The following is a 23,690-nucleotide window of genomic DNA, read 5'->3' as shown; positions in this document are numbered from 1 at the left end:
AAGTCAGTGTCATACATTTTAAGGGTAAGACCTTGTCGCATTCAAAGAGATGCTTAAAATTGCAATCTAGAAAATTGCTTTTAAACAGCTGGGGAAAGATGTTCATATTCTCAGAGGACGTAATTTAGGAAATCATTCTCTGTGAGGTTTTAAAAATCTACATTATATAGGAAAAGTGTCAATTTTTCTGACACCTTTCTGAGGATATTAATCTAATACAATCAGATTCATACATAATCTTTAGATATTGTAAATTAAAATTTTTACAGTATACTTCAGGGTTTATTTTGTTGTTGTTGTGATTTACCTATTTACCATTCTAGTTTTCCCTTACAATGTTGGAGAAGTAGATGATGGAATATATTCTAACTTTAAAGCATGAACGTATTACTCAGATTTCTAAAAATTAGAGTAGATGGGTCTCTGTGTGTACCTAAAACAAGAAGGAACATTTAGTTTTTTTCTATTAGGCTGACAACTCAAAATATTTTGTAATTACCTCTCTGAATTTCCCTGCCCCCTTAAAATAGGAAGGAAGAGGAGGAAGAGACTTGGTTGGTTCGCAAGGTTGGGATATTTTAGAGGGGATTGATCAGCGGTTGTATATATTGACAATATGTTTATTCCATGAATTTTTTCTTAGAAGCTCTCAGCTATTTAGAGGCCAGCATCCCTATTTCTGTAATTGTTTTAATGGGTGGAGGTGGTACAGTAGTCTTTTCCATCTCTTGCCTGGCTATTTTGTCAGGAACAGCTAATGTAGAGCTAATTGCAGCAAAGGCAGCAGCATCTGACCTCCCTTTTCAGAGCACAGACAGATGAATAGCAAACACTTCCTTCTGAACTGTCCCTTCCTGGTCCCCATTTGTAAGGGGGCATTTTATCTTAGCCACTTAGGAGTGGAGACTGGAAGATTTGCTCTATTTTGGAATGGAGCAAATCTTTTTGCCCACTTCCTCCATATACAAGTCTGTCCCATACCCCCTCCTTACTAATTTAACTTCCTAGGTAGAGCAAGGGAGGGAAAATGTCCTGATCACCAAAGCTGAGTGTCATGTCTTAGCAATTATAATTCTCATTATAAAGTCTCATTGTGATATAGAAATCAGTTTCTTATTTGTTTGCTCATAGCAAGTTTGTATCTAGGTTTTCTGACCTTACAGAGGCATTGGGACCATGCCCCCTCTCTCTGAATGATGCCCTTACCGTGTTACCATGTAATAGGAACAACTGAGAAACTATGAGATCTAACCATGAGGAAGGGCTGGCAGCTTTGGGCCCAGAATCCAGGTGATCAGGTCAAATGCTGGTTGTTCTACTTCTTAACTGTCTGCTGTAGGGAAAGGTTTTATTCTTTCTCAGCCAAAATTTTCTTATTTGTACAAAGGGGATAAAACCTCCTATTCTCAGGTTGTTGTGACAATTAAATAAAATAATATACAGCAAGTGCTATAGATAAAATACTCATAAGTCAAGCTAAGTTCTTTTTCTCAGTTAAAACTAATGAAAAACAATGAGATATTCCAAGAAACTGGAGATTTAATGCAGAGAGGATGATATAAAGGAGGAAGGAAGTGAAGTCCCTGAAAGTATAATATCCTGAAAAGAGTACTTTGGGGTAGTCCTTGGGGTCTCTCCAAGGGAAGGTTTGTCTTTACCATCTCAACCTAGTAATCTCCCTTGAGCTTCAGTATCATGATTTTTAAAATGAAGATAATAATTGCTTTGAGGACCTTGATAAGGATCCTTTGATAGAGTGGTGGAGATGGGAGCTAAGGGAATGGGTTGAAAAGTGACTAGGTGAGGAAATGAGGATTATCTAAATTTTCTTTTCAGAAGTTAGTCTGGGGATATAGTGGGAGAAGCTGAGGTCAATAAAGGTTTTGTTAATGAAAGGTTGGGAAATACCAGAGCATGGTATGTTGGGGAGAAGTATCTCTAGTATAAATGGAGAGGGTGATAATATAGAGGACACTGTTATCAGAGATATACATACAAGTGTTGGGAGTGATGAAATTCTGTAGAACTAAATACACACACACACACACACACACAAATTTAATGAGACTGGGGTAATCTCAAAAGACCAGTGGGTTGCATTAATATAAATGTACTGATTGTGATATTGTACCTCAGTTTTGTGAAATGTTACCATTGGGAGAAACTGAGTAAAGGATACTCAAGATCTCTCTTAAAACCCCATGTGAATCTGCAATTATCTTAATGAAATTCAATTTAAAAGTGAATGTGAAACTATTATATAAAACTAAATTAATTTTTATTTTTAAATTAATTTTATTTTTAGGTTGTTCCTGCCTGATTGATAACATAGTCATCATTGGCTTTTGTAAGTTGATATTTTAATTTTTTCTATGCTCCACCCTGATATTTGCATTTTCTAATTACATGGGAGTACTTTTCTAGAGAATCTGGAGCAAAACTTGTTACCAGAAAATAATCAATAGGATCTTAAGGAAGCAGAATATGTTTTCAATACTTAGATGTAAGAAAAATCTGCTAGAGCTCAAGGTCAGCAGAATATTGTCAGTTGTAAGCTTGCCCAGATAACTCAATAAGGAAGTTTGAATGCCTCATTTAGAACTCGCATTAGATTATATGTGACTTAAAAGAAATTCAAATCTTACCTATATATTTCTGTATATTTTCTTTTTCGTTGTTTGATTAGAAGTTCTTTGGTAGAAATAAAGTGAATCGGTCTTGATACTTTCAGTAAATGGTTCCTAATGCCATTTTGTTATTGAGGACTTGGAGTGTTCTTTCAAAATTTAGTTCTAGAAGCTCCCCTTTTACGCGTTATAAATTAGGGAGCAGATAGCATGGTGGAGAGCACAAGTTTTAGACCCAAGCACAACCTGGCTTGAATTCTGGCTGTGATACAGGTAAGTACATGACTATGAACAAGTTAGTGAACCTTTCTTAGCCACAGTTTGTCATTTATAAAATTGAAATAATAATAGCTGTGCTATTTATGAGGCTTAACTGAGGTGATATACCTGGCCATTAGCAGCATTCAGTAACTATTAATCTTTTAAATAATTCTATACTTCTCAGTACTATAAGCTTGAGACACTAGTAATAAATAATTTTACAATATGCTTTATATATCTTTTATTACTTACATCCTTATATGTAGTAAATGTTGAAAAATTATATATTTTTATAGGAGAGAAAATGATTAGAAGACATGGGCTGATCTGTACTGGACTTAGCAAATCACTTTTTGCATTTTTTTGAGCTTTTATGTAATCTCTACATCTTAGCAAAGTGGACAACAAGAAATGAGATAGTGTAGATTTGTCAGTACTTACTTGAAAATGTAAAGCACTAATGCAAATGTAAGAAAGTGGAATTTCATAGTGAGGGGACTTCTACCATGATGTAGTAACAGAAACTGGATTTATGCTCCTGCCTGAGCAGCCAAAAAAAGAGCCCCATAAACTATTATGAAAAAAAAAAGTTTTCAAACATTGAACAACAAGCAACATAAGAAGTGAACCCTAGAGAAGGGAAACAATGATGTGCATGAGGCCACAGCATAAGAAGGGGAACCAAACACAGACCAGTGGTCACCATGAATTGAGGTGATAGGAGTTGGGAATTCAGGGAGGCCGAGGCAGCTAGAATTTTCAGGATAGAGTCCAGAGAAGAGAGAGTTTCACAAAGAGAACTCTGGAGATTGTCAGCTGAATGCTAATTAGTGCAGGCATGTAAGGGAATTACCCAAGGCTGAAAAAAGAACCACTGGAAGAGAAAAGGTAGCTCACATAGGCTGGGAAGTGTGTGTCCCCACCATTGAGAGTAGAAAAACTTTGTAATACAAGTGTATTAAATGGAATGCTCAGAAGGGTTTTGCCTTGTTATAAGGCAGAAGTAACCCCAGAGTAAAGGTTGCTCTGATCATTCCTAAAAAAATCTTAAAAGGAAGCCATTAAAGAAGGGTCATAAAACCTTTTTGTAAAGGGCCAAATGGAAAATATTTAAGACTTTTCAGGTTATATGATCTCTGTTGCAACTACTAAGCTCTGCCATTGTAATGTAAAGGCAGCCATAGACAATATGTAAATGATGGGGAGAGCTGTATTCCAATAAAACCTTATTTACAGAAATAGTGTGGGCCAGATTTGAACTGTGTGCCATAGTTTGTGGCCTCCTGTTTTAAAGAATCAAATGGTTTCTAGTAGCTTAATTCCATCCCAGAACAAAGCTCACGAATATTTAAAGAAATACCAAATATCTAGCACCTAATAAGGTAAAATAAGCAGTGCCTAGTGTTCAATCAAAATTTATCAGATATACAAAGAAACTGAAAAATTCAATGGTAAAGAGAAAAAATAATCAATAGAAATAGATTTAAATTAATCTTTAAAATTCTTAAGATTTTAATAAGGAAAACATATTTACTAAACAAAGATATTAAAATAGTTATAACTGTATTCAAGATAGTAGAGGAAAGCATAAAGTGTAAGGATAGACATAAAAGCTATTATAAGACCCAAATTGATTTTCTAGAGACAACATAACATGATGAAAAATACACTGGGTAGGAATAACAGTATACTAGGCATTGCAGGAAGAAAGACTTTGTGAACTTGAAGACATAGCAACAGAAATTATACAAAATGAAACACAAAAATACTGAATAAAGAAAACAGCCCATCAGTAAGCTGTGGGACAACTTCTATCAGCCAAATACCTCTGTATATGTGTAATTAGGGTCTCTAAAGGAGGGAAGGAAAAGAAAAAAAAATAATGGTTGAAAGTCTGTTAAATTTGATGAAAACAATAAACCCACATATCTCAGAAGCTCAGTGAAAACCTAGCATGAACAACAAAAACAAAAAAAAAAGAAAATTAGACCAAGGTACACCATAATCAAATAGTTTAAAACCAGTAATAAAGAGAAATATTTTAAAGCATAGAACAGATACTGTAAATTTAGAGGAACAAAGAATGATGCTAGACTTTTCATCAAAAGCAGTGAAAGCCAGAAGACAGTGGAGCAACATCTTTAAAGTAATGAAAGAAAAAACTGTCAAGCTAGAAATCTATAGCTAATAAAAATATCTTTCAAAAAAGATAATGAAATAAAGACTTCCTTAAGCTGAAAGAATATATTACCACTAGAGGCCCCCTTAGCTGAAAGAATATATTACCACTAGAGGCCCGATGCATGAAGATTGGTGCAAGGATGGCTCCTTCCCCCGGCTGCCGGCACCGCCTTCGCTCCGCTGGAGCCGCCTTTCTGCCTTTGCTCCAGCCCAGAGCCGCCTTTCCGCCTTCCCACGCTGCCCAGAGGCCCGGAGCTGCTAGGGTGGGGCAGAACGCCCATGTCCCACCCAGACCCCGGCCGCTCGGCGCCTGTGTATGCAAATTAACCCACCATATTTGTTGGATTAATTTGCATACTCACTCCTGATTGGCTGGTGGGCATTGCGGAGGTACGTTCAATTTGCATCATTCTCTTTTATTAGTGTAGATTAGACCCACACTACAGGAAATGTTAAAGGAAGAACCTAGGAAGAAGGAAAATAATATCAGATGGAAATAAAGAACATCAGAAATTATAACCACCTGGGTAAATGTATAAAATTTAAAAAATTTTAATCTTTCATAAAAGATAAATGATTGTTTAAAGAAAAATAGTAACAATAGAGTTAGGGTTGATAACATGAAATATATGAAAATAATTGCACAAAGGTCAGGAAGGGGAGATTTGAAATATAAAACCATGAAGTTTTTATATTATATGTGAAGAGATATAATATCCCTTGAAGGTACATTGTAATAAGTTAAGGATATGATTATAAACACTAAATCAGCCACTGAAACATCAAAACAAAGAGTTATAAGCCAAGAGATAAAATAATAATCAGTCCAAAAGAAGGCAGAAAAAAGGAAAAAGGGAACGTAGAACAGATGGGACAAATACAAAACAAATAACAAGATGCTACAATTCAACCTAACAAATATCAAGGATCACATTAAGTATAAATGGTTTAAATACTCTAGGACAGAGAATGTCAGAGTAGATTTGAAAAAACACACACAAGAATTAGCTATATGTTGCCTGGAAAAAAAATGTACTTCACATATATAAAGGCACAAATAGTTTATAATCTAAGGGATGGAAAACAGCATATATTTTGACACTAATTTTTAAGAAGTGGCTATATTAATATGCAGTAGGAAGTAGAAATAACAGCAAAGTATATTTTCAAGAATAAAGAGAATTTCTTTCAATGATAAAATGGTAAATTTCTCAAGAAGGCATAATCTTAAATGTTTATGCATCTAATAATAGAGTTTCAGTTTACACAGGAGAAGTAGACAAATCCACAATTATAATCAGATTTCAACACCCTTCTCTCAGTAGATGATAGATTAAATAGATAGAAAATAAATAAGGATATAGAAGAATTAAATAGCACTATTAACCAACTGGACCTAATTGTTGTTTATAGAACACTCCACTCAACAAAAGCAGAATACATATTCTTTTCAAGTGCACTGAGAACATTAATCAAGATAGACCATATTCTGTGTAAGAAAACAAGTCAATTAATTTTAAAAGGATTTAAATAATACAAAGAATGTTCCTTGACCATAATGGATTTAAATTAGAACAGAAAGGTACCTAAGAAAATATCTTTTAACCGAACATCACACTTCCAACTAACCCAGAGACATATTCTAGGCCATAAAAAACTCCTTAAATTTAAAAGGAAGCATTTTTCCCATTTTAACAAGTTTTACATTAGTTTGGTTTTCAATATCAATGCCAACAGCCACCCTTATTGAGCATTTGTTATATGTTAACACTGTTCCAGGTGCTTTATCCAGGTTATCTAATTTGACCCTTCACAAACCCTATGAGAAAAGGTATTTATTATTCCTCTTTTACAGATGAGGAAACTGAGGTTCTAAAAATATTGTTGACTGCTTAATTTACAAAAAGGCGACACTAAAGTTTAGGTATGGATCTACTTGAACCGGAGTGCATGCACTACCTTCTTGAATGAATGGTGCAGTGCATTGGGTTTAGAAACAGATGACGACCTACTTAATATAGCTATGGTGAGAGAACTTCGGTGAATAATTATATGCATCCAGGGTAGCTGGGTACAGTGGAAACAGCATGAGATTTAGAAACAGAATACCTCAAGTTCTAACTCTGCTACTTATTAATTCTGTGACTTTGGTAAGTGAGTTTATTACCTCTCAAGTCTATTTTCTTCGTTCAAAAATAGAAATGAATAAAGCCAGCTATCCTGGCTGGTCATGGTGAAGGTCATATGGATGTGTCTAAGTTCTCTAAATGCTCTTGAAAGGCATATAAATGAACTGATGAATGTATTGCGTCATTTGCCATAGCCTTTCTTTAAGTAGTACATTTTTTGAGTGCGTTTAAAAAATGATCTGATTTATAGAAACTTAGTAAGTCTCCAGAACAGCTCTCTTAGATTATAGAGTGTTCTATTATATAAGGAGTTTCTACTCATAAGAGCAGCTTTTTTTTTTTTTTATGAGATATATAATTTGTGAGGTGTAGTGTTATTTCGCAGTACCTTGTAAAGGGATTCTTGATGTTTTTCTCTCCATTTTGGGAGAGTAGGAAGACAGAGAGGCCCACCATGAACCAGTGCCAGAGTCAGCTTTCAGGTTCCTACGATGGCTGTTCCACTGTGCTTACTGAGCTACATTTTCAGTGCAGTTTAGAGCTCTGCATTTCCTAAGTTCATCTCTGTCCCCAGCTGAGCCAGTGAAAGTCTCCTTGTGGGCTGTTCAGCACCCGGTACAAAATGGCATCGTTGAGTCACATGAGTAATCAGTGACTGGATCCCCCAGATCAGCACTGAAGCTCAAAAGATGGGCACCTAGAAGGTTATGTTCTGTGTCAAGGAATGCGTTCTCCATCCCTCTCATTCCAGTATTGTTTATTTTCTTTTTAGGTTAGGAATTTTGAAATTTAACTCATCTATTACCATGTTCACTGAGGATTAGTGACAGGCATGGAATGGAGCTCAGTAAAATGAACACACTTTGTTGCAGATTTCCATGAAAGCTATCAAAGAAGCAGTTCAAATTCAGTGGAGACCTTGGAAACTTTTAAATAGTATCTGCTCAGTGTAGGTAACCAATCAGGCCAATCCGTGTTCTTTCCTAGGCCCTCCTCACTCCCACAAACACACACAGCTCATTCACACACAGACTGTCATTTAGGAGCCTGGATTACCAGTTTGGATGATTACCCAGCTCAGATAAAAAAGCTAACTGTTCTGTCGCTGTTCGTGGTTTTGTTTGGCAAACAGAATTTACGCAAACTGACTCTTTCTTTAGGTCTAGCGGCCTTTGCGGGAAGCCCTAGGAATTACAGCTCTAAATTCATCGTATGTCGTAGCTTACTGGGTGCCCGCCAATAATGAGGGCTGCACTATAGCCACACTCCAATCATCAGTAGAGCTATTCGATGGAGAATAAAGTGTCCCCCCTGTAGTTTGGGGACGGTGACTCGAAAGAAATTGGAGATGAAGGGAGACCATCACTTGGAGGCTTGCAGGATGGAAGAAGAAAGGGAGAGTGAGCAGGCGGCGTGTATTTATGGAATGTCGGGGGGCCATTGAGGCCCAGCAGGCCCTGGTAGCGGAGGACTTCCCTTGGTGCCCGTTTTCTCCCTCTGACCTTGGATGAACTAGCGCGCAGTATATTATGCCTGGCGATTGTGCTAGTTTGTCATGGTTAGCATTCTGGACTGTCACTGGAATGTAGGAAACGGATGAATTTGAATTGAACCATGAGGTGGTCTCCGGGCCTTCTCCTTGTCTCAAGGAAACCTGTCGCTGTTTGTCTGGGCCTGGCCTAATGAAAGCAATGGAGGCAGAGAGAGGTGGGCCTTTGATCTCTTTGTAGCAGCTGCTCCCTGGGAACTCGCTGCAATCAATGCCCTGTTTTCCTGAAGGCATGAATGGCTCTGCCTAACTAGCTTTGTGAAGCCCTAGGGAATTCACTGCCTCTGTTTATTGACAGCTGAAAAGGAGCACATGGGGTGGAATGGACCTTCTTGTGAAAACCAGGCACAAGGAAAATTAGACCTCAATTTCACACAGAGGAATTTGGAAATTCACCCCAAAGGAGACCGTGGTTTCTCATGCTTACATTAGAATTACTCAAGTTTGGGGCTAGTGTGTAATGAACAATGGGGGTTCTGTCACAACTATGTTATAAGTAGGAATATGGCATGCATAATAAGTGATGTTAAATAGAAGTTGATCCAACACCCTTGTTCTTTTTTTAAACACAGAAGTAGAGAAAGACAAATATTAACCATGATATAATCAGGTGATTCTTTTCTTTTTTGCCTGAAGAAAAAAAAAGTGATATTTAAAAGTCATTATTAATATAGTAACACTAAGTCGTTAGAGTGTGTCTTCTGTTCATTTATGTTTCAGAACATCTTTGAACTTTCCATCTAACTTTCATGACTGCTAGGTATTCATGCCATTCTGGATTATGTGTGTTGCATGGGAATATTACAAGAACACATTTATTTTTTTAAAAACTTATATCCCTGGGATATTTTAACTGAAAGTCCGTGTCAAACATAAATGAACCAACATATAGCACTTGCGAGTAGAACAGTTCATACATCCTGAAGTTAGTGCCGTATTTTGAGAACAGAGTAAGGAAAAGGTCTTGAGTCTGTCGCAAGGAAACAACACCAGACCTTCCTTTTACATCTCCCCGCTTGCTTGATTTCCCAGGAAGAATTTATGGCTCCTTCCCTTGACCTCCAGCCCTTTGTGCACACCTCTGTATAGCACTTAACACATTGCCCTGTAGATCTTTGTTTAGGTTCTTCTCTTAGCTGGAAGTACAGCAGCTGTATGGTACTCATTTTTGTATCTCCCAGTCTCGCAGACCTCCTGGATCCGTGAATGCCTGCCGATGAGTGGAGATTGATAGCTCCCTGTTCCTCCGTTACTTTGAATGTAATTGCTTATCTGGGCTTCAACTGCAAACACTGTGTTTTAAGAAAGCCTGATGGATCTATTGTTACCTGATTGGCACTATAGCCCTTTAAAACCTTTCCTTCAGGGAGAATTATTAAATGGTTGTTTTGATTTGGCAACTTTTGCTGGGCAGTCCATCAGCCTCTGCACAGGAAGCATAAATAGTGCGTGGCATGGTCCTTTTCAAAGCCAAGGTCTCTTCTCTAATATTCTTTCCTAAAAATAAATCTCGAAACAGCGTCTAGACATTTTCGGTAAGAAGATGAAAAAGCTTTTAATTTAGAGTTGTGTAGACTTTCACTTAACCAGATTTAGTGATTGAGATGGGTAAAGCTTCAATTTTACATGATTTAATTCTGTGGTGTAATGTGAAATAATGCAGAACAAATCATCCTTTGACAATATCTTTAACCAGATTTACCACACACTGTGTGTTATGAACCCCTTATCAAAGCAAGCAAACATCTTCATCTCTCAGTGAAAGTGTAAAGGAAATTTTGATTCTAAGGATCATCTGCTATGATTTTACAGGACCCAGAACAAGCCCAATTTCTGAGCTCTTAAGTTAAAACCTACTTCTTTTTAAGTGGGAAATGGTTGACGACATTCTTGGGGAAAATAGCATTTTAAAATTATAATGGAAAATTTTAGAGAATGATTGGGGTGGGATGTGGGGATAGGTAAGTAAGCACACAGTACAGGAACTTGCTAATATTTTACTCATCCATGTTATTTTTGTTTTATTTTTACCACCATGATTATTTTTAAAGAACTCCATTTGGTTTTCTGTTTTGATTAAAGGTAGGGATGAAATTTAAAATACAGGTTTCCAAATTTGGGAGTGGTGGTAGCAACTTTGTAGAGGAATGGGTGTTTGCATAGCTCATACAAATTTGGTGGATTCAGCAGTTTGTGATTCTGCTGAGATTTTAGGTTTCTTACAAAATGGGAAAATTACCGTGGCCTTGATCATCGATAGACTCTCACTCCCATAAGTATTAACTTGTAGATAAGAAAGCAGTAAGCACAGCGCTGAGGTTTTATAACTTGGCCGCTCAAGCCTCCCAGTTTCTGGAAGTAATTTTGTGTGACATGATACTAAGTAGCGAGGCGGGAGCGGGTGGGGGGGGGGGGGGGGGGACGGTGGAAGGAAAAGTAGGAAATCAAGCCACACTTTTCCATGGGGTGTTTCAGCTTTTAGAAGTGAGGCGTATCTTTGTCTACGTTGATAGAAAGAACTACTCACAGGCCAAGGCAGTGACTGCAGTTACAAATGGCGTTCTTGCTGTGTTTATAGAATCAGACAACTTCCCCTACATGGTCCTCCATCAAAGAGACTTTTCTTCCCTCAGGATGGAACACTGCTATAATATCAAGTAGTAATAATTTAAGAGTCAAGCCTACAATGTAGGTTTGGGGATCAACATGTATTAGGTGTCTGCATTTGTGTGTATGTTTATTTCCATAAACAAACTTTCTAGTAGAAAGATATCAGATCCTTCCCTCTCAGATGGCTTCCCATCATCCATACTGACCAGATAAAGCCTTATCTAGTCATTGGGAGGGAGACCTCTCCTTCCTGATTAGATTGAACTGCAAGAAATGTAGTCTGAAATATAGAATTATTAAAAATACCTTTACTGGGTATGCTTGCTGTCAACAAGTTCTGCCCTCCAGCTTCTCCTTTTAATAGTAGCCTTGTCTTTGAAAAACAAAATTGGAATTAAGCAAAGGTGTGTGTTTTTGTTGTTGGTTTTGGAGTTTTTGTTGTTTGTTTTGCCTTTTAGTGGCCTTTCCTTGCTGCCAGAGTCCTCCTACCCTCATTGTCACCCTCAGCCCCTCAGGTACTTGTTGCCTTTCCCAAAGGGTCCTGTTCTCAGTTGACACTTTTTTTAAAGGTCTGTCATCTGATATCTGCTCCAGGCTGTGCGGTGTTTTCACTTGAATCAGGGTCTCTGGGAAATGCCCGCTTACCACTCGGTGTTAAGCACTTTACTCAGATGAACTCATTTAATCCTCAAAAGGCTCTTGCGCCATAGGTATGGTTATTCCCATTTTACAGGCAAGAAGTGGAGGCAGGGGGAGATTGCACCAGGATTCTAAGTGGCCACAGGCGGCCCCTGGATTTGAATCTAGGCATTCTGGCGCCATAGCTCCTTCTCGTAACCACATCTCTAAACTAAAACTAAAACTCCTTTAAGAACTTAAAGGTGTGCCTCTGGAATGTTGGAATATGCCACTGTGGCATGTTGACGGAGAGAAATTTTTTATTCTGGCATTCCCGAACTCGTATTCCATATATAAATGTCTACTGACACAGTACCGATGTGGTTTTTTCCATGCCTTTTTTTTTTTTAACCTTTTGATTTCCTCCCCTCTAGGGTTGCTCTACATTTGATGTGGCCTCTGTTTCACATCTAAACCTCCTCTGTACGTCAGACTTAGCAAGGTTAGTATGCCTCTGCCAGATCGTCTGACTTCTGCCCAGTCTGCTCGCCCATGGTCAGTGGTGAGTCTGCACCCCGTTCTCTCTGCGTGAGAGTGGACACCACTGCTGTGTGAAAGGGCTTTTATACAGTTGGCTTTTATTTATCATGACTTGCTTACTCGAAACTCTGTGATCCCGCTCCCTTACATTTTAAAAAGATGTTTTAGCATTGTTTTATCTTACAAAACAAACAAATCCCAGGAAACATTTGGGGGTGTTATCCTCCATTTAGAATCACATTTAGTATGTTGCATACATTACAATTCAGAGTTTCTAAATTATGCTCCTAAAGTTATAATATGAGGTGATTCTCAGTTTGCATATGTTCTGTCCAAATTTCCTAAAGTTGTGAAATACGTGTTAGGAAATAAGTGCCCCTAAATCCCGTGTTTATTTGAGGGAATTCATGGTTGGCAGGAGTCAAGAGTTTTATCTCTTATCGTTCTCCATACATCTGGAGATTATGATTTGTATTAAACACCTATTTCGTAATAGTAATTCCTGCCTGAAATGTCATATTCAGCATTTTGGTTGTCTTTCCCACGTAGCGTGCATTTTGTTCTCTGTTTAAGCCCATTGCCTTCTTCACCCTAAAGCAACCCTCCCCCTGTTTTGCAGCTTTAGTGCTAACAGCGTTGCTTAACCATAACTCTTGGCCTCTCTCCAAACATTTTTTTTTTTTTTTACAAAATGTCCTTGACTGTAATATGCCATAATTTTATTTTTGTTTCAGTGTTCTTTTCTTATATTTCATCTTACACTTGAATTTTTTTTCCCCCTAAGCCTCTCACTAGATAAACTGCTTCCAAATTTATTTTACTCTTGGGGCTGACTTCTAGAAAAGCTATCCACAGCTGCTCCAGTTGGAAGGCGAAAGCGAGGAGAATATTAGATGGGTGTGTTTAAATTCCTGCTCTCCAAATAATTCCAGTTGAAACAAGTCCACTTCCCCACTAACACATACAAAAGGAAAATTCTAGCAATATCCAAAATGCCAGAATCACTTCTATATGTCATTTGGGTAACTTTATAATACTGGTAAGACCAATTCATGCCAGCCCATTTTTTAATTGGCTGCTTAATAATTTAGAAATCTTTCAAATATATGACATATAAAACTTTCTAGCATCCAGGAAACTAGAAATTTCTTTTGTAAGTACATGTTAGGAAATGGAATTAATTGTATTGTGATTATCCAAATTAAAGAAAGATTATTGAAGTGAATCAAGAACTACTCTTTCTGGGATAGTGTACTCTAAAACAAGTTATCATGTTTTTTCCTAATTGTGAACTTATCGCAGTTTGTAAAATTGTTCTTGATACTTATTAACAGACCCATCTACTTTGTACGTATACTCTAGACTCTGTCCCAGTCTTTGGGCCTCTGTTTGTACATATGGACATACGTACTGTATAATCTTTTAACAGCTCTGCACGGAGGGGGGATGTCACTGTGCAGAGAAGTTCGGGGACTTGCCTGGGGTTGCATACCTGGCCAGCAGCGGAGCCAGTGCTCGATCAGCCATCTTCCTTAGATGGCTCAGGCACTTTTTTCCTTTTTCTTTTTGCTTTTATGTGTGTTTTCCCCCCACGGAAATGACCATTTCACTGATTTTAAGGAATAAAATGGGTAAATCCAGGAGCATAGTTTGTATGTCCCCTGTCTGAGGTCTCTTTCCCTAACACAAGCCTGAGCACATTGCTCTCCTGGTGAAAACCTTTCAGGGATTCTGATTGTGCAGGACTCTTGGTTGCAATTGATAGAAACTCATGGGACCCTTAAAGAATCCCAGAGAGCCGAGGATAGGAACGTACTTGCATGTAGAAGGATCCCTCTGATAGTAGATTGTGATGAAGATTAGGACGAAGGGAAACAATCCAAAAACAGAGACCGAGCAGCCTCGGTCTCTTTGCACTGACCTCACTTGGCTCCGAGCTCTTTACTCACTAGGCTGGTAGTAGGTTTAAAGGAAACCCCATGAAAATTGAGTTTTGGCCAATAGGGTGGGCTGGCCCTCCATTCTCAGCATACCTTCCCACCGTCCCTCACCCTCACCCCATCAAGTTTTGGAGTACCACAGATTGGAAAGTAGTGGTTCCCACGTTAGGCGGTGGGGGTTGGGGATGGGCCATGTGAGTGTTCGTTAACACTCCTCCCCCTTCCCTCCTGGGACCCATGTGTTATCTGGTGTGAGAAGGGAGGCAAGTGTCAACAGAGGCCAGACCCTTGTGAGGCCAGAGTGACCCACGCTTCGGTTGCTCCCGTTTTCCAAACATCTGCCTGCTAATGTTCCCTGCTTGCTTAACGCACCCTCGCTTCCATGTTCCCTGCTTGCAAGTTCTCTACTTGGGTACGATTTAATACAAACCACTGAGCTTCCTAAACACCAGAGCGGAGGGGGCAGCGTCTTGGCACACTTGGCCTCCGCAACAGGGCATGTGGTTCCCAGGCAGGTGCTCCTCTCCCAGGTCCGACTCCGCCCTGGACAGGCACCCTACATGCCAGGCAGACATCGGGGGTGCCTGTGTGGCAGGAAGATAGGTTTCCCTGCTTACTGATTCTTGTACATTGAAGTTCTTCTTCCTGCCCAAGCTCTATTCTAAAAGTCCTGGTCTCTGAACAGTGGCTGCCATGTCATGAGTCCTGTCCAGTTTTCAGTGGGGCCCTCATAAGCCTCATCGAAGGGCTCAGACACTCAGCCATAAACTAAAAGGGCTTTGCTTTGAGGACATGACTGACCTCAAAGTCTGGACCCTCTTAGACATTTCATTTGGTGCCACGAGTACCTACAGTTATGCCACATCTGTGGATCAACAAATTTATCACATTAAGGACTTATATTCTTTTTCTTAAGGTGGGAAATTGCCTCTCCCCAAAGCTACCTCATTTCCAGCACACTGTCATTTCCACCTTCTGAAAGCCCATGGCCCCAGTCCCCGTCCCAGCATGTGGGGCTGGGGACACAAGCAAGCTTGGGGAGCTGGCTGTCCTGTGTCTCAGCATGGAACACTGGCCTCTCCTCTTCCTGGTTGACTTCCCGGTTGTTGTTATTTTCCTTGGTTTTTAAGCAATTTGGAGTTTAAGATAAAGGCCGTAATGATAACTTTCTTTGCCTCTCCCTTCCTAGGTATTTGCATAGGAGTCAGAGGAGTTAATCCTGTGAGTAGAGTCTTAACATCTGCTTCTTTCCTTCCTTCTCTATCTGCCCCCTGGGGTTTCTAAAACGCTGTCCAGTCCAAGCTCCTCTCTGCAACAGGGCGGAGGCCTTCTTTGCAAAGAAATCTGGCTCCGGTTATGGGCAGTGAGTCCAGAACACAGATGTGCACTAGCCTAAGTCTTAGCACCTGGTTGAGGCACCAGGGAGTCTCTGAGTCTGGCTCCCCAACTTCAAGTATGCAGGAAGTATCCCCTCCTCTATTCCCCATAACGACCTTCATTCACACTCCAGCCCCCACCTGGCCAACCGCTAGGGAAATGTCACGGCAGTCACTTTCCCTTCCCTCCTGGGGTATGACCTAGGACCTGGAGATTTCCCCATACCTGGTAGGCGAGGGACTTGCCTCTGGCCTTTGGCATATCACAGCCCTGGTCTCGGGAAGCCTCAGGGACACCAGTGGAGGCTGGAAATGCCTTCACAGGTCTCCTTTTCCTCCCCAGGCCCAAGGGCAGGAGGGAGGAGGGGAAAGTGTCTTTTTCTTACCTCCTTTCCCATCCTCACCTTCTCCCATCCTAGAAATTGGGCAGAATCTCCTCATTGGGTTTAGATGTTAAAGACAGACTGCTTCTGCCATCATCTGGGCTAAAATACAAAGATTTACAGAGCCTGTTACCTGTTTAGAACTAGAAATGAGCTAGAAAGGAAAACTGTTGGCCGGACAAGGTGAAGTTCCAGAGTTGTCCTGCTGTGCTGGTTTGGAGGCTGACGGGAAGGTAAAACATCACCCACCAGTGGCAGCCCTGGCCATGGAGAGAAGGAAACAGGTTGAGAGACTAGACGCTCGCAGGTCTTAGAGCTCAGCTTAGTCAGAGAGAAAACCTAGTGTGACTCCAGACGTTGACTCTGCAGAGGCTGGGAAGTGACACGGTGAAGAGACTGACTTATTAGTAACGTGGACGCTCACATCACACCCTCTGCGTGCGGATCCCACCTTAGCTGCTGGCTGGGCAACTCAGTACAACTTCTAAACTTCGGTTTTCCCAAAAGTAAAATGGGGTTAATACCGCCTACTCATACGGTTGTTGAGGGCATTTAGTAACGTGATGAAAACAATGGCCATCACCATGTGAGCATCCAGTACATGTTAGCTGTCATTGCATAGTTGGCGCCCGTGGCTGAAATCTGTAATTTTGGAAGAGGAGCTGCGAGTCTAGAGTCAGCTGCGTGGAGCCCCTGCTCTAGAACAGGTGACCTTCTGGGCGCACTGCGAGACTTCGAGGTGAGAGGTAGGTAGATGGATCTGTCTGGAATTTGAGAGTTTAGAATTGAAGGTAGATATCTGGGAGGCCTGTGATCTCAAGGAGTAGTTGAAACGTTGGGTTATGAACAAGGTCCCCCAGGGACTGTGAGAAAAGGTAGAGGGCCAGGTCTGTTCAGATTTCTGGTGACCCTTGGCAACATGTTCCTCTGTGTGGTGTGAATGTGACTATCCCACTGAGGGTCTTCCCTTCAGAGACACAGCCTTGTCCACTGTGGTCCACCTCACTGAGATAAGGTTTTGTTGTTTGCAGTCTACCCGATAGGGTCGCTCCTTTCCATTAGGAATGATGGGCTTTAGGAAGTAAAATAAAAAACTTAGATGAGAGGCTTTTCAGAAACAAGCCTTGTCCATCGTCTGCCTAGATGAGTGTTTCATGGAAAACCAAGGCAGAATCCCCACTGTTTGGGGCTTGCTCAGTTCTTTCCCACTCAAATCATTAGAAATAAAAAAACAAAACAAAGTCAATCTGAAGAATTTACTTAAGCAAAATCAGGAGTAGCTAGAAGTGAATGAGCTGAAACTGGAGGGAAATCCCTTTGTTCAATTCGGGTTTCAATGAATGCTCAGCAGGTGGTTAAACCAGTTCATTAATAGAAAAGACATGTTCTTAAGCTGCTCTCAGCAGCAAATGCCTAGAAAAACATATTGTGACAACTGAAAAGTACATTCCAGAAGTCATATGCTCTAGATTCATGAAACTGTAGTTTTTATCATCAATGAAGAAACAGATCATTTACCCCCAAGTATTTTCCCATTTATTTAAAACCATTAACTAGAACTAATCTGGCTGCCTCGTGCCAGTCCCTATTCCTAGAAAAATGTGATTTTTCTTGCCCCTCGGGAGCTCAGAAACATTTGTATTTAGGAACGTTGACTGTTAGAGGGTCATTTTTTTTCTTACCATGACCACTTTTTAATATACTCAGCATATTGAAACCTGTTTCTCTGATGGTGAAATCTAAACTCGGACCTGAAAAGCAGTCTGCAGGTAGCATCCCGTCGGCCTTAGATGTGCTCTTTTCCCGAACTGTCTCTCCTCTGCTGTGTTCAGTTGTCCTCCGTGGCCCAGGATCCCCGCCCCGCCCCCCAGGCCGTGCGTACTGTCAGGTTCTCCGGGCATTGTTAACTACTTAAGCGTTAGGCGTTAGGCCGGTGCTGAGATGGCAGGTGGGAGAGGCCAGGGACTTGATCTCCTCCCAGCCAGGGTTCTCCGCTTTCACTAGTGCTGCTCACATTGAACAGCTCAAGAATAAGCTCCTGTGTGAGCCCTTGGAGGCCGAGGAGTATTGTTGGATTCAGAAAGGCATCGCTTTCTCGTAGTGATCATTTGAATATTTTGACAATGAAGCTAAGCTACTCCGCTGCCTGGTTTGCGTACTTCCTGTCATGTGCCCCCTTCCTAGGGAAGCAGAAGCTCGCCTCGCCTCCCTGAATTCATAAAGCAGGATTGTCTGTGGGGAGACGGGTGGGAGCAAAGGAAGAATCATCCAGAAGAATTTCACTCTCTCATGTTTTCTAAAGCCCTTAAAAAAATTTAATCCAGGCCTTTGGAGACCATGATAAATGTTGAGTATTTTCAGAGGAGAGACGGACCATGAAGATGATTTGTGAAGTGTTTATACATGCAAAGTGAGGAATACACTTAAAACAAATTCTCTGGATGATTCAGACAACCTACTCACCTCCCATTTTTTCCTGACTTGTGACAGGTTATTTTAAAGATTTAGTTGTCTAAAATGGCCTGCATTTTTCTGATTTTAACTAAAAAGGATGTTTTTATGCAAAATAAACAGACAGCCTTTTTTGATCAAATTAAGAAAAGAGGCAACCAAGTGAAAAAATCAGTTAGGTGAGCTCTAATTGGCTTTGTTTTGTAATATATTTGCCTTTGTACTGGGCAAGAAAATCCTGAAAAGCTTTTCACCTAAGAGGATCAATGGGATGGAATAGTCTTAGTTGGAAGAAGCCAAGCTTTATAATTAATTGGTGAACAGAGATACCGGTTTTCGAATGCTCATCAGGGATCAGTAGTACAAAGCCGGCTGCAGCCTGGGCCCTGAAGACGTGGTAAAAACATAAATCCCAGGGCCCCAGTGACACTGTGCTGGCCTGTGCCAAAGATTTCCCAGGCATTCTAGCGCATTGCCAGGTTTGGTGACCACCAAATTGTCTATTCAGTTAGGAGCCTTCAGCCCATTTGATAAATCTAGACGTTTATATAAAGCTTTTGTTAGAAATGAATCCCTACTAGTTATTACTGACTTTTTCCAGTTCATCATTTGTTTCAGGTTTTGTTATTGCATAGATTTGCATGCCTGTTTTATGGTATTCTAATACTGTTGATTTTAAAAAAATACCGTTTCCTCCAAGTGCTATTTTGAATATTTTTATGTAAGCAATTGCATGGGTTGTTTTTTGTTTTTTTAATTTTTCTTCTACTTGCAGAAAGCAGGGGAAGATTTCAGGGTTTTTCTAATCCAGTTGTAAGTAGGACAAAGGATATAATGGAAATACTTAAAGGTCTTCTTGGGCAAGATTATATGAAATACTGAAAATCTTCTAAGTTGCAACATTGTGAACTTTATGACACTGTTTAAATATATCAGATGACCCACATGTTTTAAGGCTTTTGCCATGTGGCATTTCTGAGATATTTCAAAGTTAAGGGTGGTAGATCAGTTGAGGCATTGAGGGTTTTAAAGTTTAAAATGGATTGACCCTTTGTTAAAATGCATGGAAAACGTTAAAAAGCAGTAGAACGTGTCCTCTGCACGCCATCAGTTGAGTGTGTGGGCTCTCAAAGGGAGGCTCCCGTGGGCGTGGGCGGGGTAGGGGCATGTCTTCCCAGCTTCATTCACTGACGACCTGCGAGATCTCTCCTCACAGGTGTGACTCCTCGCACACTTCTGAGAGGACTTCCCAACTGCCTGAACGCCGACACCAGCAGGTATGCAAGTGACCGTCGCTTTTAAACGTCTTTTCTGTGTGGGCATGTCTATTAATAACTGCTTGGAAACACATAGTAAAATTAGTCAAGGTTCAAGGGGTTCTAGTAGAGGATAAAACAATACTTCCCTTTCAAATCCCAAAAGTAATCTTAGGACAGAATGCTTGACCTTTTTTTTAAAAAAAAAAAAAAAGCATTGGTACACACTCTGCATTTCAGGGAATCAGAGGATGCAATTAGCAACTTTTCACACCCACACCCACTATTGTCCCCCCGCCCCCCCCCCAACACACATTCCCCACAGCACCTGCAGATCCATGGCATTTCTGCTGATAACCCTGTCAGTTCCAAAGCTTGAAGGCTGCCCTGTCTACACCCTAACTTGTGCCCATAAAGGGATGTGTAAAGGTTGCCCTCCCATTTGCGGAAGATGTTGACTGATAAGCCGGGGGAAGATGCTGGTCGCATGCCAGTAGTGCTAGGACTCCAGCTTCAGGGGCAGGCTGCATTGAGAAGCACGATAGTAAAAGTTGCTGCTGGAGTCCGCTGCTCCGGCACACCGCATGGCGAGGGGTGCGTGGAGCAAGTGGACAGGGGGTCGGCATAGCTCAGAATTCCTGGGTTTGGCCTCTGGTCGCCATCGTGATCACCAGTGATGATGCTCGTGGGAGCTAACACTCCCTGTGCACTGGACACCTTGCTTAGTACAGTTCATTACTTGCAGAATCGTAATCATCGGTGCCTGTGGGTAAAGAACTTCCGTCTCTGAACCTCCGTCTCCTCATCTGTTAGATGGGGATGAAAGTGCCTTTCTGCCTCTCTCACAGGGCTGGCAGGTGGGAATTGTTAGACAAAGTAGCATGAGAGGGCTTTATGAGTTCAATGGAATTATTGTTTTAAAATATTATTTAGGTTCCCTTTGAAATATAATGTTCTTACTAAATAATATTTTGATTTATTGGCCACGAAGTTGAAATCCATTCCAACATGCCAGCACATCTACTATCAGCCAAAGGCACTAGCAGTTCTAATGAGGTGGGGGGAGGGAATCTTGCCTTTGTATCTTCTCTCCCCATGTGATTGACATTGTCTGCCCAGTAGTTGGTGGTGGGTCTGTGGGCTGAGGACAGGTAAGGGGTGCTAACACGGTGGGCAGGAGACACAGGCGCAGAGTGGGACAGGCCAGGCAGGACGGACCGTGCAGTCGCTAGGGGAGCAGGAAAGGAAGCCTAACTTGAAACATCTCTATAGGCTACTGGGAAGGAGCAGCAAGCATGCGGCCACGGGAAGTTGGGGCTTATTGTGAGCAGGGTGCCCGGCCTCCAGGGCGACTGGAGCACAGACCGGCACATTGAAGCCGCCTGCCATGGGCTGTGGGATGGACCACACATGTGGATTGGGAGACAGCTACTCAGAGAGTGCGCATTCCTCCCATTGAACTGGGTATAATTGTAATGGTTTGTTAAACAAACAAAGGACCCAGAGCTGTGAATGGGGAGAGAAAAGACTTAAGGTGAAAAGGAGAGGAGGCCCGCTCGCCAGTGCCCCACATTTGAAGCTTTCTCCCCCATTTCCTGGTCATTCCTCTCCCCTTTCAGAGCAGCCAGCGCAGGAACTTGGAAAAGCGGCCTTGTCCCTCGAGTGTCATTTCCTTTGAAGATGGAAACCTGATGAAATGTTTACCGTCTTCAAAAGAAAAAATGAAAAACGGGGGTCATCCTAAAGGATAAACATTTACATTTATGTCCTAAATGTAAACCTCTTCATATTTCGGATTAAGTATTTCTGGATGAACAGTTTGCTTTGCATCATTTGAACTTACGACGTGACATGGGAAGGCAACGAGAAAAGTCTCAGTGCAGCTTTGTGTCTAAGGAACATGGCCTGTGGGCTTCTGCAGGAGGGGCTTCTGCAGGAGGGGCTTCTGCAGGAGGGGCAGCAGCTCCACTTTCCTTTCTTCCTGTGTACACAGTTGATAGGCAAGTGAGCTCTGGATGCTTATCCACTGAAAAAGCTTGAAAAACCGTAGTGTTAAGCTGTCTTTTAAAATTGCCAATTACATTTGTGTCCATTTGGGTAATCCGATTTGGTCTCGGGCTCATCTTGTCAAAAAGGACCATTTAGATTTCGGAACAGTACTTTCCACTGGGCTGGGCCCTGGGGTAAGGAGGCCGTCTGTGGGGGAGGAGCTGTTTCTCTGTAGAGCAATCTGTTGATGAACCGTCATCACTTTCCCTGCTCCCAGTTCCCAATAGAGTAACCCCAGATTCCTCTCCTGGTGTGTGGGACCCTTTGTGTTCGGTCACAGCCCCTTCTCCAGCCCCCGTCCCCCCCACCCCCCCTCCCCCGCACTCACATCTGCCCTCCAGCCAGACTGAACCCCGAGATCCCTGCAGCCGTGGGCTGCTTTGTGTCTCTGCTTTTTTATGTTCTACTGTCTACCCGAAACGCATGCCTTCCTTTTGTCCACCTGGTATACTCCTAATGAGCCTAAGTACTCATTTTTAAAATTTAGAAAGTACAGATAATCAAAAAAGAAAAACAAAGGGAAGTTATCTCTAACTCCATCCCCAGAGATACTTTGCTGCTCTTTCACGCCTTTTTGTTTGTTTAGAGACACTGTTGTTTTAGATCAAACAGTCACCCATCATGAGCACCCTTCCCAGATCTCATAGTTTTCAAGTTTCCTTCGAGGGATGTTTGACTCATGAGTCTGGCTTCCCATCACCGATGTGACTAGTCTGCTTTTCTTGTTTCTTTTCTCCATTGAGCCTTTACCCTCACACACTTCCTGGGCTTTTCTTTCCGCCAGAATGCGGACCGTATTTGGACAATAGCCCTGCCACTAATTAGGTAGTTTTGGTTCCTCAGTGCCCTGCTCTGAAAGTCCCAGGAAGAGAGAGCAGGGCTGTCAGCTATAGAAGCCTCTCCTAAAAGGGCCTGGAGGCCGGTGGCTGCGGGTTTGTTGGGAGGGAGGAGGGGGATCTATTTTCAGCTGTCACAAAGGAATAGTCCCCATCACTGACTTTAATGACTACAAAATCTTCTCCTAATTCCCAAGGCTCTTGTCTGGGTTTTGGGAAGGCTCTCTGTCCCTCACCCCCACCTTGCTGCCCAGAGTTCATGAATGGTTTTCTTACAGCACGGCCCGTTCCACTTTAGCAGCACCAGTCCTGGCCTCCACACACACTGCTCAGACAGCACACACCTAGCTTGCTTGTTTGTAGACATTTGATATTCCTTCCTAAATGTTTATATGGAAAAATACAGTGTGTGTGGTGGGGAGAGGAGGCCTGTGGAAGATTTAAGAATCTGTAAAAAGGCTCTTGCTCTCTCTCCCCGCCCCCTCCCCAAGCACGCCTGCTCAAATATTCTTTTTGAGTGTATTTTCCTAAGCTCCTAGGGCCCTTCTTTTGCTGTAACATGTTTCCGGAGCCCATTTCTTCTACAGCTCACTTCTACATTTGTAACTTTCTAAATAAACTTTCTCATAATTTGAAAAATAAAAATCTGTAAACATGCTTCCCTTGTTGCCTCCTCCCTGCCCGGGGATTAAGTTGAATGACCCCTCCTGGAAGCACTCGGCCTGTCGGGGACTCCCAGCTGTGCAAACCCGGTGCAGACCGCCTGCCTCACTCTGTGCGAAGGGAGGGGCATGCTTACAGGCCTCTTCCAGTGAAGCATGCTTGCGGTGGAGGGTCCTGGCTCAGGCGCCGTTCGCCTCGGTAGTGGGGCTTCTCTTCGTCTG

The 23,690-nt window shown here is 41.6% G+C and overlaps 1 protein-coding gene across 4 annotated transcripts in view; it reads left to right on the top strand.

Annotated features, from left to right (window-relative positions):
- Positions 1-23,690, top strand: part of PLAGL1 (PLAG1 like zinc finger 1) — a 51,681-nt gene that overhangs the window by 12,203 nt on the left and 15,788 nt on the right. The window contains exons 3-7 of one of the 4 annotated variants that reach the window (XM_080663759.1): positions 2,306-2,347; positions 12,410-12,477; positions 15,645-15,676; positions 16,837-16,953; positions 19,882-19,942. The gene's annotated coding sequence lies outside the window, so the exon portion shown is untranslated. Of the gene's footprint in view, positions 1-2,305; positions 2,348-12,409; positions 12,478-15,644; positions 15,677-16,836; positions 16,961-19,867; positions 19,943-23,690 lie in introns of all 4 variants that reach the window. The other 3 variants (XM_080663757.1, XM_080663760.1, XM_080663758.1) reach the window with 3 other exon arrangements.

The sequence above is a fragment of the Plecotus auritus genome (genome assembly GCF_963455305.1).
Source record: "Plecotus auritus genome assembly, chromosome: 4".
In the NCBI taxonomy this organism is placed as follows: Eukaryota; Metazoa; Chordata; class Mammalia; order Chiroptera; family Vespertilionidae; genus Plecotus; species Plecotus auritus.
The sequence above is the reverse complement of the archived record's forward strand: the minus strand, read 5'-3'. Positions and strand labels throughout refer to the sequence as shown.